This window comes from Apostichopus japonicus, chromosome 17 (assembly GCF_037975245.1).
Source record: "Apostichopus japonicus isolate 1M-3 chromosome 17, ASM3797524v1, whole genome shotgun sequence".
NCBI lineage: Eukaryota > Metazoa > Echinodermata > Holothuroidea > Aspidochirotida > Stichopodidae > Apostichopus > Apostichopus japonicus.
Window position 1 is genome coordinate 19,660,650 of NC_092577.1, and position 10,554 is coordinate 19,671,203.

Genomic DNA, 10,554 nt, shown 5'->3' on the forward strand with positions numbered 1-10,554 from the left:
TATAGCCTTTCTGTTGCTTTTAATGGTAATGAACTTCAATCACATCAAACCCTCCCTTCCATATGTGGCGCAGTTGGTGGCCAGCAACCTACAGCCTTTCTGATGCTTTAGATATCAAAGTTATTATCAGCCAACAAGCAAATGTCCCTCTTCCCTGCCCATTAGATTGAAATGGTTGGAATATAATAGATATTGCAACAGAAAAAACACTGATCACGAAATAGGCGAGACTAGCGGTTCGAGAACCCACTTGTATATATTATTCACCTGATATTATATTTTTTAAATAAAGGTGGAAACATGCAGCATCTTTTCCTTGCCTTTTTCGACCGCGAAAAATTGATGGCGCACGTCATAAGTTATATTTGAGGAGGTTGTCCGTTCTGCGGCGCGAGGAGACTGAGATATAGCTGAAATAGTTCAATTTTAGTCAAAGTTCTTTGGCTGACATGTATCCTGATGCATTCAGTGTTAACATTTTAACACATTGCTAAGGTGATAATAGTAATTCCAGGTGGAATAGGTGCGCACTCGACGGGTATGTACACTGAACGTGTACCCTGCGATACTAATACTAGCAGTACTATAGCAGTGAGAAATTGATTTTGATCATGGAGGCACTGGACTAGGAGAGTCCCTGGGCTCTCCTGGCCTTCGGTCATCTTTAGCCATGGCCTTGGGTAGGATGAAGAATAGAGGCCTTCTTGGCTCTTCTCCGCTTACTATAGTGACCCATTTATTTTCCAGGTGCAGTCATGGCAGGTTCAGATTTACGATCCATGTTCTCTGCCATGAGAAAACGTCAGAGTGAGGAGCCACCTGCAAGAGAGACGGAACAGCATAAGAAGATCTGCACAGCCACAGATGATTTGCCAGGGACATCATTCCAGATCGAGGACGATGAAAGCAGTCTAGATGGTGACAGAGATTCGAGTGAAGACCTGTCAGATGAAGAACCACTCGGCCCTATCGTAGAGCGAGAAGGTAACTACTGTACATTTTAACTATTGTTGGATAGTGGATGCCACATTATCCTGTGACAATCTGCTCTGTCTTTCACGTCTGGGACCCGTCATGTAACCTAGTGTAGGCCTAGAGTGGATTCTCTCAATAGATCCCTCGTGAGATAAACCACTGGAATAACTAGAGCACCAATGGTGCAGAAGCTCATTTCATTTCATTTCATTTATTTTTCCATTTTCTCACAATGTTTTTATAATAATAGGACTGTGAAGACAATACCATGCAAAGAAAATAATAAGTAGTAATTCAAATAAAAGAAAAATAATGGAAATTACGGAGAGAAAATGGTGGAAGGGCTTGGAAGCCGTAGCTTGTACAAGAAGCCCACCAAAAATAAAGGTAACAAGTATAAAGTAAATGGGCATAATAATAAAGCCCCTAACAAAGAAGACCTATACCCCCCCCCCCCACCCCTAAAATAAACAAAAAGGCATTTTGATAATGTGGGAAATACTTAAAGTCAGAGACAAATGTAGATCTAAAGATGTTGATACTTGTATAAAAGATGATTTTTCAACTTGAATGAAAATGAATTAAGGTACTTAATATTTCTTAATGTATGACTTAGGCTATTCCAAAAATTAACACCATAACAGACGATGGAACGTTTAAAGACATCGGTATTTATGGGCAATGAAAATAAATTTCCAGAGGATCTGGTGTGGTAGTTATGTATATTATAATTGAAATGAAAGTAATTATTAAAATTGACTGGTAATTTATTATTAATAGACTTAAAAATAAAAACTGCACAGTGGTATCTATGTAAATCAAAAATATCTAGTAAGTTCAGTGAGCTGAATAGTGGTGGGGTATGTGCTAAGAAATCAGACTGTGTAATAACACGGACAGCCTTCTTTTGTAATAAAAGCAATTGCTTTAGGTAGGTAGAATATGCATTACCCCAAACAATATTACAATAATTAAGATGAGGTAGTATGAGAGTATTATACAAGTTCTTGAGAATATACATTGGAACAAAGTCTTTGATTTTATAAAGGACTCCAACAGTTTTTGAGATGGTAGTTTTAATCTTGGAGATGTGGGAAGACCACTTTAGAGCAGGATCAATAAATAAACCTAGGAATTTTATAACCTCAACACGCTTTAACTGTGAGTTGCCAATACATATATCTATGTTCTTGATTTTTTTGTGGTTTGGGTGAAAAATCATAAAGTGGGTTTTGTTAATATTCAAAGATAATTTATTTACTTGACACCAAGTAGAGACTTTAGCTAATTCAAAATTTATAGTAGATGCAGCATGATTTATATCTTTGTGTTTATACAGTATACTGGTGTCATCTGCGAAAAGTGTAAAATACAAGGTGTTTGAACAATTTATAATATCATTTATATACAAGGAGAAAAGCAGTGGACCTAAAATTGACCCTTGTGGTACTCCACATGTAATTTTACTGAAATTAGAATAATGATTATCAATATGAACACATTGGCGTCTATTGGATAGATAATTAACAAACCAGTTGAATGCAACCCCTCTTATACCATAATGATACAATTTGTTGAAGAGAATTCCATGATTGACAGTATCAAAGGCTTTAGAAAAATCTAAAAATACACCCAAAGAATATTCCTTATTGTTAAAGCCGTTAATGATATATTGAGAAACATCCAAAGCTGCCATATCTGTAGAACGCCCCTTACGAAATCCAAATTGTCTATCAGTAACAATGTTGTTCTTGTCTAAAAAATGTACAGTACGGTTATATATTATACGTTCTAAGAGTTTAGATAAAGATGAAAGAACTGAGATGGGCCTGTAATTGTTAATAGATAGCTTATCACCACTTTTGAAAATTGGAGTAACTTTAGCTTCTTTAGTACGAGTTGGAACAACACCTGTAGATATTGATAAATTAAAAATATATGTAAGAGGGGCAGCTATAATAAAACGATTTTCTTGGAGAAACTGAACAGAAATATTATCAAGACCACAAGAGCCTATTTTCAATTGCATTATTAAATTGATAATTTCAGAGGAGTTGGTTGGTGAGAGAAATAGAGATGATGGGGTACTATCAGTAAGAAAATCTGTAAATTTTGAGTGACAAGTGGGAATAGAACTTGCAAGGTTGTTACCTATATTAGCAAAAAAGTCATTCAATTTCTCGGCCATGTCAAATTTCTTTGTAATTAACAAATCATTATCTTTAATTTTATCTATTGGAGTATTGATTGAAGTACGACCAAGAATTTTATTAATCGTATACCATGTTTTCTTTAAATTATTTTTATTGTCTTTGAAACAGTTTTCATAATACATCTTCTTGGCTAATGTGATAATTTTTGTCAGTTTATTTTTATAAAGAGTATATTTACATTTATTGGTACTGGAAGGATTAAGAAGGTACTTTTTATATAATTTATTCTTTTTTGAAATTGAAGTTAAAATACTTGATGTTATCCAAGGTGAGCGAATAGTATTGGATTTTCTTTGAAATTGCTTAACTACACAGTGCTTAGAAATTATATTGTTAATATTATCGACAAAAAAGTTATATGCAGTATCAACATCTCGGAGATTGTATAATAGGTTCCAATCAACAGAAGAAAGTTCTAAATTGATATTACGTAAAGAATCTTTACTGGTCCTCTTATGGTAAAAAAAGTTATTGGAGCATGGTAATGAGTGCGCCTTAAAATCCCTACAACAATAAACAGGCAAGTGGTCACTTATGTCTGATAATAGAATCCCCGAGCTTAAGTTAACAAAAGTATCATTACAAAAGATGTTGTCAATGAGTGAGGCTGATTGTGGAGTAATTCTAGTTGGTTTTGAAATAAGTGGAAAGTAAGAATGGGAATACATTAGATCTAAGAAATTGGATACATTAGAATCATGATCACTTTTTAACAAGTCAATATTAAAGTCACCACAGATATAGCAAGTCTTACTGACAACACTTAAATTAATCATTAGACTGGACAGTTCATCATTAAAATTGGATATTGGAATGTCAGGGGGCTTATAAATAACTCCTATAGAAAGAGATTTGTTGTCAAATTTTACATCAATAAATAAAGATTCAAATAATAAAGGGTTGGACATCAAATCATTTCTAACAGTAAAAGATACTGAATTATGGACATAAAAACCAACACCACCACCCCGTTTAGTATCCCTGTCCCTATGCGTAAAAGTATAATCTGGGATTTGAATTAAATCAAGATTAGTATCGGAATGCAACCAGGTCTCCGTAATAGCTATAACTGTAAATTTAAATGATGAAGATGCCAAGAAATCGCGAATAGTATCATAATTACGCATTAAGCTACGGGCATTAAGGTGAATAATAGAAAAGGTGCTATGTGAAAAATTGTGTAGATTATGTAAATCACTTACATCAGAATATAAAGAGGAATCAAAATTAGATGAATAATTATCAACCTGATCATCATCTTCATTTGAGATTAAATCACACTCAGAAAAAATATGGTTCAGAAGAGTAGGATTTCCCAAAGTTGTAGAAATATCATTGGAAGTGTTCGAGTCCAAAGTGTTAATTGGATTCATTAGGTCCTAGTGTCCTCGAAAAGAAAATACAAATTACTTCTTGAACTACAAATTATTCAAGTCGTTCAATCCATTTATTCGTTTCTTCAGTTCAACTCCATCTGCAGATTTTGTTAAGGCAAAAATCCGTCCATCTATGGTCCAGGCTGATGAGACACGGAGATGGTCTTTGACCTTCTGTAAGAGTGCCTTGTTTCTGGCAGTCAGGTCCTCCTGGATGCCGATGCCCGATGATTTCAATTTGCGTCTTGCTCTTAGCACACGTGACTTTATGTTATAGTTGGTGAATTTCATTATGATTGATCTTGATCCTTTTCCGTTGGGTTTTCCAATACGATGGCTCCTATCGATGTCGGACAGTTTGAGATCAACACCAAGTTTTTCCTCGGCAAGTTTTGTAATAATTTGCTCATACCTTTTCGAGCTCAAAAATGTAGGGCCCACAAAATGTCAGGCCATTTTTCAGATTCCACCAATTTTGGGCCCATGAGGCCAAACATTTTAGGTTGAAAGACAACTTTTTAGCTTCCCCCCCCTTTCCCCCCTCCATAAACAAGGCGGTTCTCAAACCTCTAGTCTCGCCTAGTTACGCGACATTGTGTTAGAGTTAATACCAAATATAAAGTTATTTCCAGGCAGTAATGGACACTGTTAAGCAGGACTCCTAGGCAGTAATAGATTCCATTAGAAGACTAATTTTCAGGCAGTATTGTTCATTGTTGGGCATGACTCCCAGGCAGTACTGCTCTATACATGTATGGTTCCCAGGCAGTTCTGGGTTAGGTTTATAGCAAGTATTATCTGGCCCTTTTCAACAGTAAAGGTCACCCAAGGCCTTTTATACCAGTAAGGGAGACTGGACAAGCACTCCTTCCCAAAATTTTGGCAACCCCCCCCCTCCGTTAGCGGAATCCTGGCCACACCACTGGCTATAATTCCTATTTTCCCCCTTTAAATGTTATTGTACCCACTCTCTCAAACAATACACCACTGACCTACCCTATTCAACTTTCTCCCCTCTACCTGAGCAGACATAACTTCACAAGCACTCCTTCCCAAAATTTTGGCTGGCTGCCTACATACCTCAGGCTCAAAGCCTTCTAAGAATCGGCAAGTGCTGATTGGCTATAGGGCTCTCATGCTTACAGTTCAACAGTTAATAACAACTCCCAATCCTGCTTTAATTCCACTAACGGCCTCTGCAGAGCTTAACCACAAATGTAAACAAACACTGCAGAGAGACTGGGTGACAAATTAAAGGAGCTTTGGAAAAAGGTCAAGGCTGAGATTTTTTTCAACAATGGGGATTAATTGTAATTCAGTTTTGACCAAAAATTATTAGGCATCACCTTATTCATACACAATCCAACAATCATCAGTTCAACTTTTAATATGATCCATCCAAATCTTGAGGAGATTGAGATATTTGAAAATATTACAAAGAATGACCCCGATGACCCCCTAAATGACATTTGACCTAAATTTTCCGAACACCCCTCGTAACCCTCATCCCGAGGAACGTTGTAACCAAGTTTCATTATAACTGGCCATACACTGTACGAACGGAAGCAATTTGAAAATATAGTGCCGTGGCCCGGGCCACAAAAGACCCCTAGTTGATCTTTGATCTCAAATTCATGAACACCCAGAAGGTAAAACTTCCATAGTACTATTGTCACAAACCCTCAACATTGTACCATGGAATCTGTAGGAGAAGAAGCATTTTGCGTATTTCCACACAATCGCCCATTACGGCCCACAGGTGACCTTTCACCCCAAATTTCGGACCATCTCTAATGGCCTTATACCCAATGATCCTTGTGTCCAAGTTTCATGAAATTCCATTAAACACTGTGCGAGTGGGAGCGGTTTCACCAATTGTTGACGGATAGAGTGATAGACGCCGCACTGTAGCAATAGCTCATACCAGCATGCTGGTATGAGCTTAAAAAGCAAGTTATTTGTTTTGTAATTTAGACCAATACCAAACTATCAGCCTACTGCTAAGGCATGCCCGTATACTGTTGTAAGCGTAATGCTCTGTATGGGCAGAGTATTGTAGGGGAGAACAGTGAAATTCTCCACAATTGGAAAAAAGGCTGTGGGCATTTATGGTTAAAGATTGTGGCGTACAACTCTATGTAGCCTATACACTATGTCATCGAACAATGCCTGTGGAAAACCTTCTAAGATCAAGGAGACATGAAGCCAGCTGCTTCCTTATCTTCTCTTCTAAAGCAGTGATTATGTGTCACATCATCATGTCTCCCAGAAGACTACCCAGTAGGGTCAACCACATACGGTGCTCAAGTCCTCTGATATGTCCCCGTGGGTGGTGCTAGTGAGTCCATCTATGAGACATGCCTTGTTCAAGAGCACTGCAAAAAAGCTTTCAATAGATCAAAATTCGCTAGCTATTTCTTAAAATTCTGCTGCTCTACGACCAGCCCCGACAAACAAAGGCAATTGTAATTGTTAAAATGGGCACTTTCAGAACACTTTTGGGCGGAATGGTGGCAGAGCAGTATCAGTGACGCTTTTGCATGCAAACACTCCCGAGTTTCACTCCAGCATACACCTCAGCTTGCAGTTGTGATGGGCGAGGTCATGATTTCCTTCATCCGCTGTAACGCAGCGGACTTGTGGGTTTCTGGAGTTCACTGATTGTGCCGTCAAATGGGGACGTGAAATGGGGGGGGGGGGCAGGAGCAGGTTCGGATTAATTACACCCCTGCCTTGATGTCATCTGAGCACTAGGGGAGTTGTCGCTTGTGCTCATCCACGATCAAAACAGCCAGGGTTCCTTAAAGGCCAAAGGTCATGTAATAGATTTCCTTCAAAGTAGCATAAGTGGAAAGAGGGCACGTGAAAACCCCACACCCCACATTTGAAGATTCTAGCATGTTGCATCGCTGAGTTATTTCAATTTACTTTTGGGAATCGATGACGTCATGGGGGCACGGTGCGGAGGTCGCCCATAGCCTGTACACACTAAATGCTGAGATTTGGCATCTTTATAACAGAAAGACGGAAAGTGATATTTAAAAAGAAATGGATGACATTATTCTGTCATTTTCTATGAACAATTCGGTACCTTTTTATTTAGATCCCATCCATAGTTCATTTGTTGCAGGGTTTCAAAAAGGACATGTTTCGTATTGACTTTGTGTTGCAGAGGTTCCCGCGGTCCACCCCATGACGTCACAATGCGTGTTGCGCAATACCAGTTGCTGCTCATTTTCGCAGTTTTCGGTTGAATTACGAATTGCGGCTTACATTACCTTAGTGTACTATCCCTAAGGTACAATATTAACTGAAGTCATATTTATATGATCTTTGGCCTTTAATGAGCCCTAATTGGATTCCTGAACCCGTAGCAATCGAATTAAAAAAATAAACAGCTGGGAAAGGTAATTTAAGCACTGCTAGTTGAAGACGATGATTGAACATCGAGGTTGACCGTGGAAACATCCATCTTATATAACCCTAGCCCTTTCTTTACCACTTCCTGTTTTTGTATTTCACAGAATACCATAAGCCACCTGGTCCCGATGACATTTGACAGGCTCCATCGGATGGTCCAACACAGCCAAAGATTTCATATCCCGCCAGGCATCAGGACCACAAGCGGGCGTTCCAGGCAGCATGGTACCAAGTGCACCCTTGGTTGGAATATTCTCAGAGTTCCAATGCTGCCTTCTGCTTCGCCTGTCGCCACTTCCTTGGCCAGAACATACATGCTGAGGAAAGCTTCACCAGTGGTGGATTTTCCAACTGGAAGAAGGCTCAAGGGAAGAAGGGGAAGTTCGCAAAGCTCCGTGATGCAGACTACCATGTCAACGCGATGGTTACCTGGTCGTCATTGAAAGAATTTATTCATTTAAATTGCCGCAGACCTGTGTCGGTGCTGGTGCTGGATACACTTGAGAAAGTGGTTACACTCATCTCACCTCAATTTGCACAGCACCATGACTTCAGGAGACTGATATTTGATTTTGGTCTTTGAGGGAACTTGGAATACTTAACGGGGACCTGTTGCCACATTGCTGATCTCGCTCGGTGTGAGTAAAATGATGCAGTACGGTAGTACCCGACCAGTCCTCCCCCCCCCCCAGACCCAGAGTGTCGTATTGAAGAGGGCACATTAAATACAGATTGTGTTCAAGTTCCTAGCCTCACCATGGCTTGCAGTTCCACTCTGTGTTTTCTATACACAAATAGTTTAGTAGACCCTAAAATGGTATGGCAAGGTTGCCCATTTGCTTCGAAAAATGTCATGTCCAACAGCTTGGAGGGAGTTTTTCAGCCGGGTTATCCAAACTTGTAGTGTAGATACGGTATATATTAAACCTAAATCAATTCTCAGGCATAGTACAGTGCTGTGTAGAAAATCCCACAGGCCATCTGATCATCTTAGACTGAGGTAGTTCAGCCACAGGTACCAGAACACACGCACCAGCGGCCTGATACCCCCTACTGACAAACTGAACTGGAAAATGTACCCAACAAATTAAATTGGGAATAGTAAACTATTACCAGATTGCATGGGATAATTTCTGGTGGTATCCTTGCCCACGGGGTTTTTGATAAGCGGGGGCCCAGGGGCGATGAGCCCCCTGAAATGTATTAATAACCCCTGGTCCTGATGAAATTGTATAGACCAGGGGCTAGTTCTTGGGGCAGATCGCCCAGAGTTCTCCAGTTGATCACACTGGAGTAACAGATGCACCATGCACTTTTTAATGTTTTGAGAGCAGAATAACACTGTTGTGTATGTAATAATGCATGTGAGCCAGGTTTTATAGCCTCTGGGGTTGACTTTCTCATTCGAAGTTGTGGTACTCCTCAATGCAGGACACGAGGAAGTGATCAAAGCCCCTGGTTGTACCAAAATAATCCCTGGTCCAGTACCAGAATCCACAAACTAGGGGCTATATCTGCTGAAAAGTTACCCCTGGTCTCTGGTCCCTCATTTCGACCCCTGCTTGCCCAGTCAAGAAGAATGTCCTGTTCTTATGCAACTGCTCATTACAAGAAAGTTTCATATTGTTAATCGGTATATAATGACAGCAAAAACAATTTGTCGAGCTTCAACTGCATTCATAATTGATTGTTAGTTCAACGTTGGTCTCAAGACCTCCATAACCGGAGCACTGTCTGCCTCTTTTCATTGCTCATACTCTCATAGTCTCCTTATTGTATACATATTCCATTCAACAAGGGAATCATTTTGTCGATCTGGAAGAGCTCCCTTCAATTTGTCAATTCTAATAACGTGTATATATTTTTTATTTTCCATGCAGATAGGTTCTGTTCAACAGCTATTGAGTGAGCAGCACAAGAAAGAAGTCCGGGAGAACCAGCACTTCATCAAGACAGTGAAATCATCCTCGTTACAGGGGTGCAGAACATTGCCCAGCGAGGCCACCGGGAAGACGCTACTGTTGGTAATCTGAAACGTTTGCTGCGGTTGGTCAGTGACCATGATGACATCATCAGGAAGCGTCTGGAAGAGGGTCCTCGGAATGCCAAGTATACGAGTCCTGAGATCCAGAATGAGATGTTGGCAAGCCTAGCCCTAAAGCTCCGCGACGAGATCTTGGCAGAGATGTTGGAGGCTGAGCAGTTCCCCATTCTGGTTGATGAGACCAAGGATGTCCGGAAAACGGAGCAACTGTCACTAATTGGGAGGTACTTCCATGGTGGGAAAATCAAGGAGAGCTTCCTCTGCTTTAAAGACACGGATGGTCTGGATGCTGCCTCTCTGTGTGAGACCATCATTCAGCTGTTGGGCGGATATGGCTTCGACTACAGGAAGAATCTTGTTGGTCAGGGCTATGATGGGGCAGCAGTGATGAGTGGAGCTTTGTCTGGTGTGGCGAAGCGAGTTCAAGAGATTGCTCCTTCAGCAGAGTATGTGCATTGCCATGCCCATAGACTGAACCTTGTCATCGTGGATGCATGCAAGTCTGTCATAGAAGCAGGACATTTTT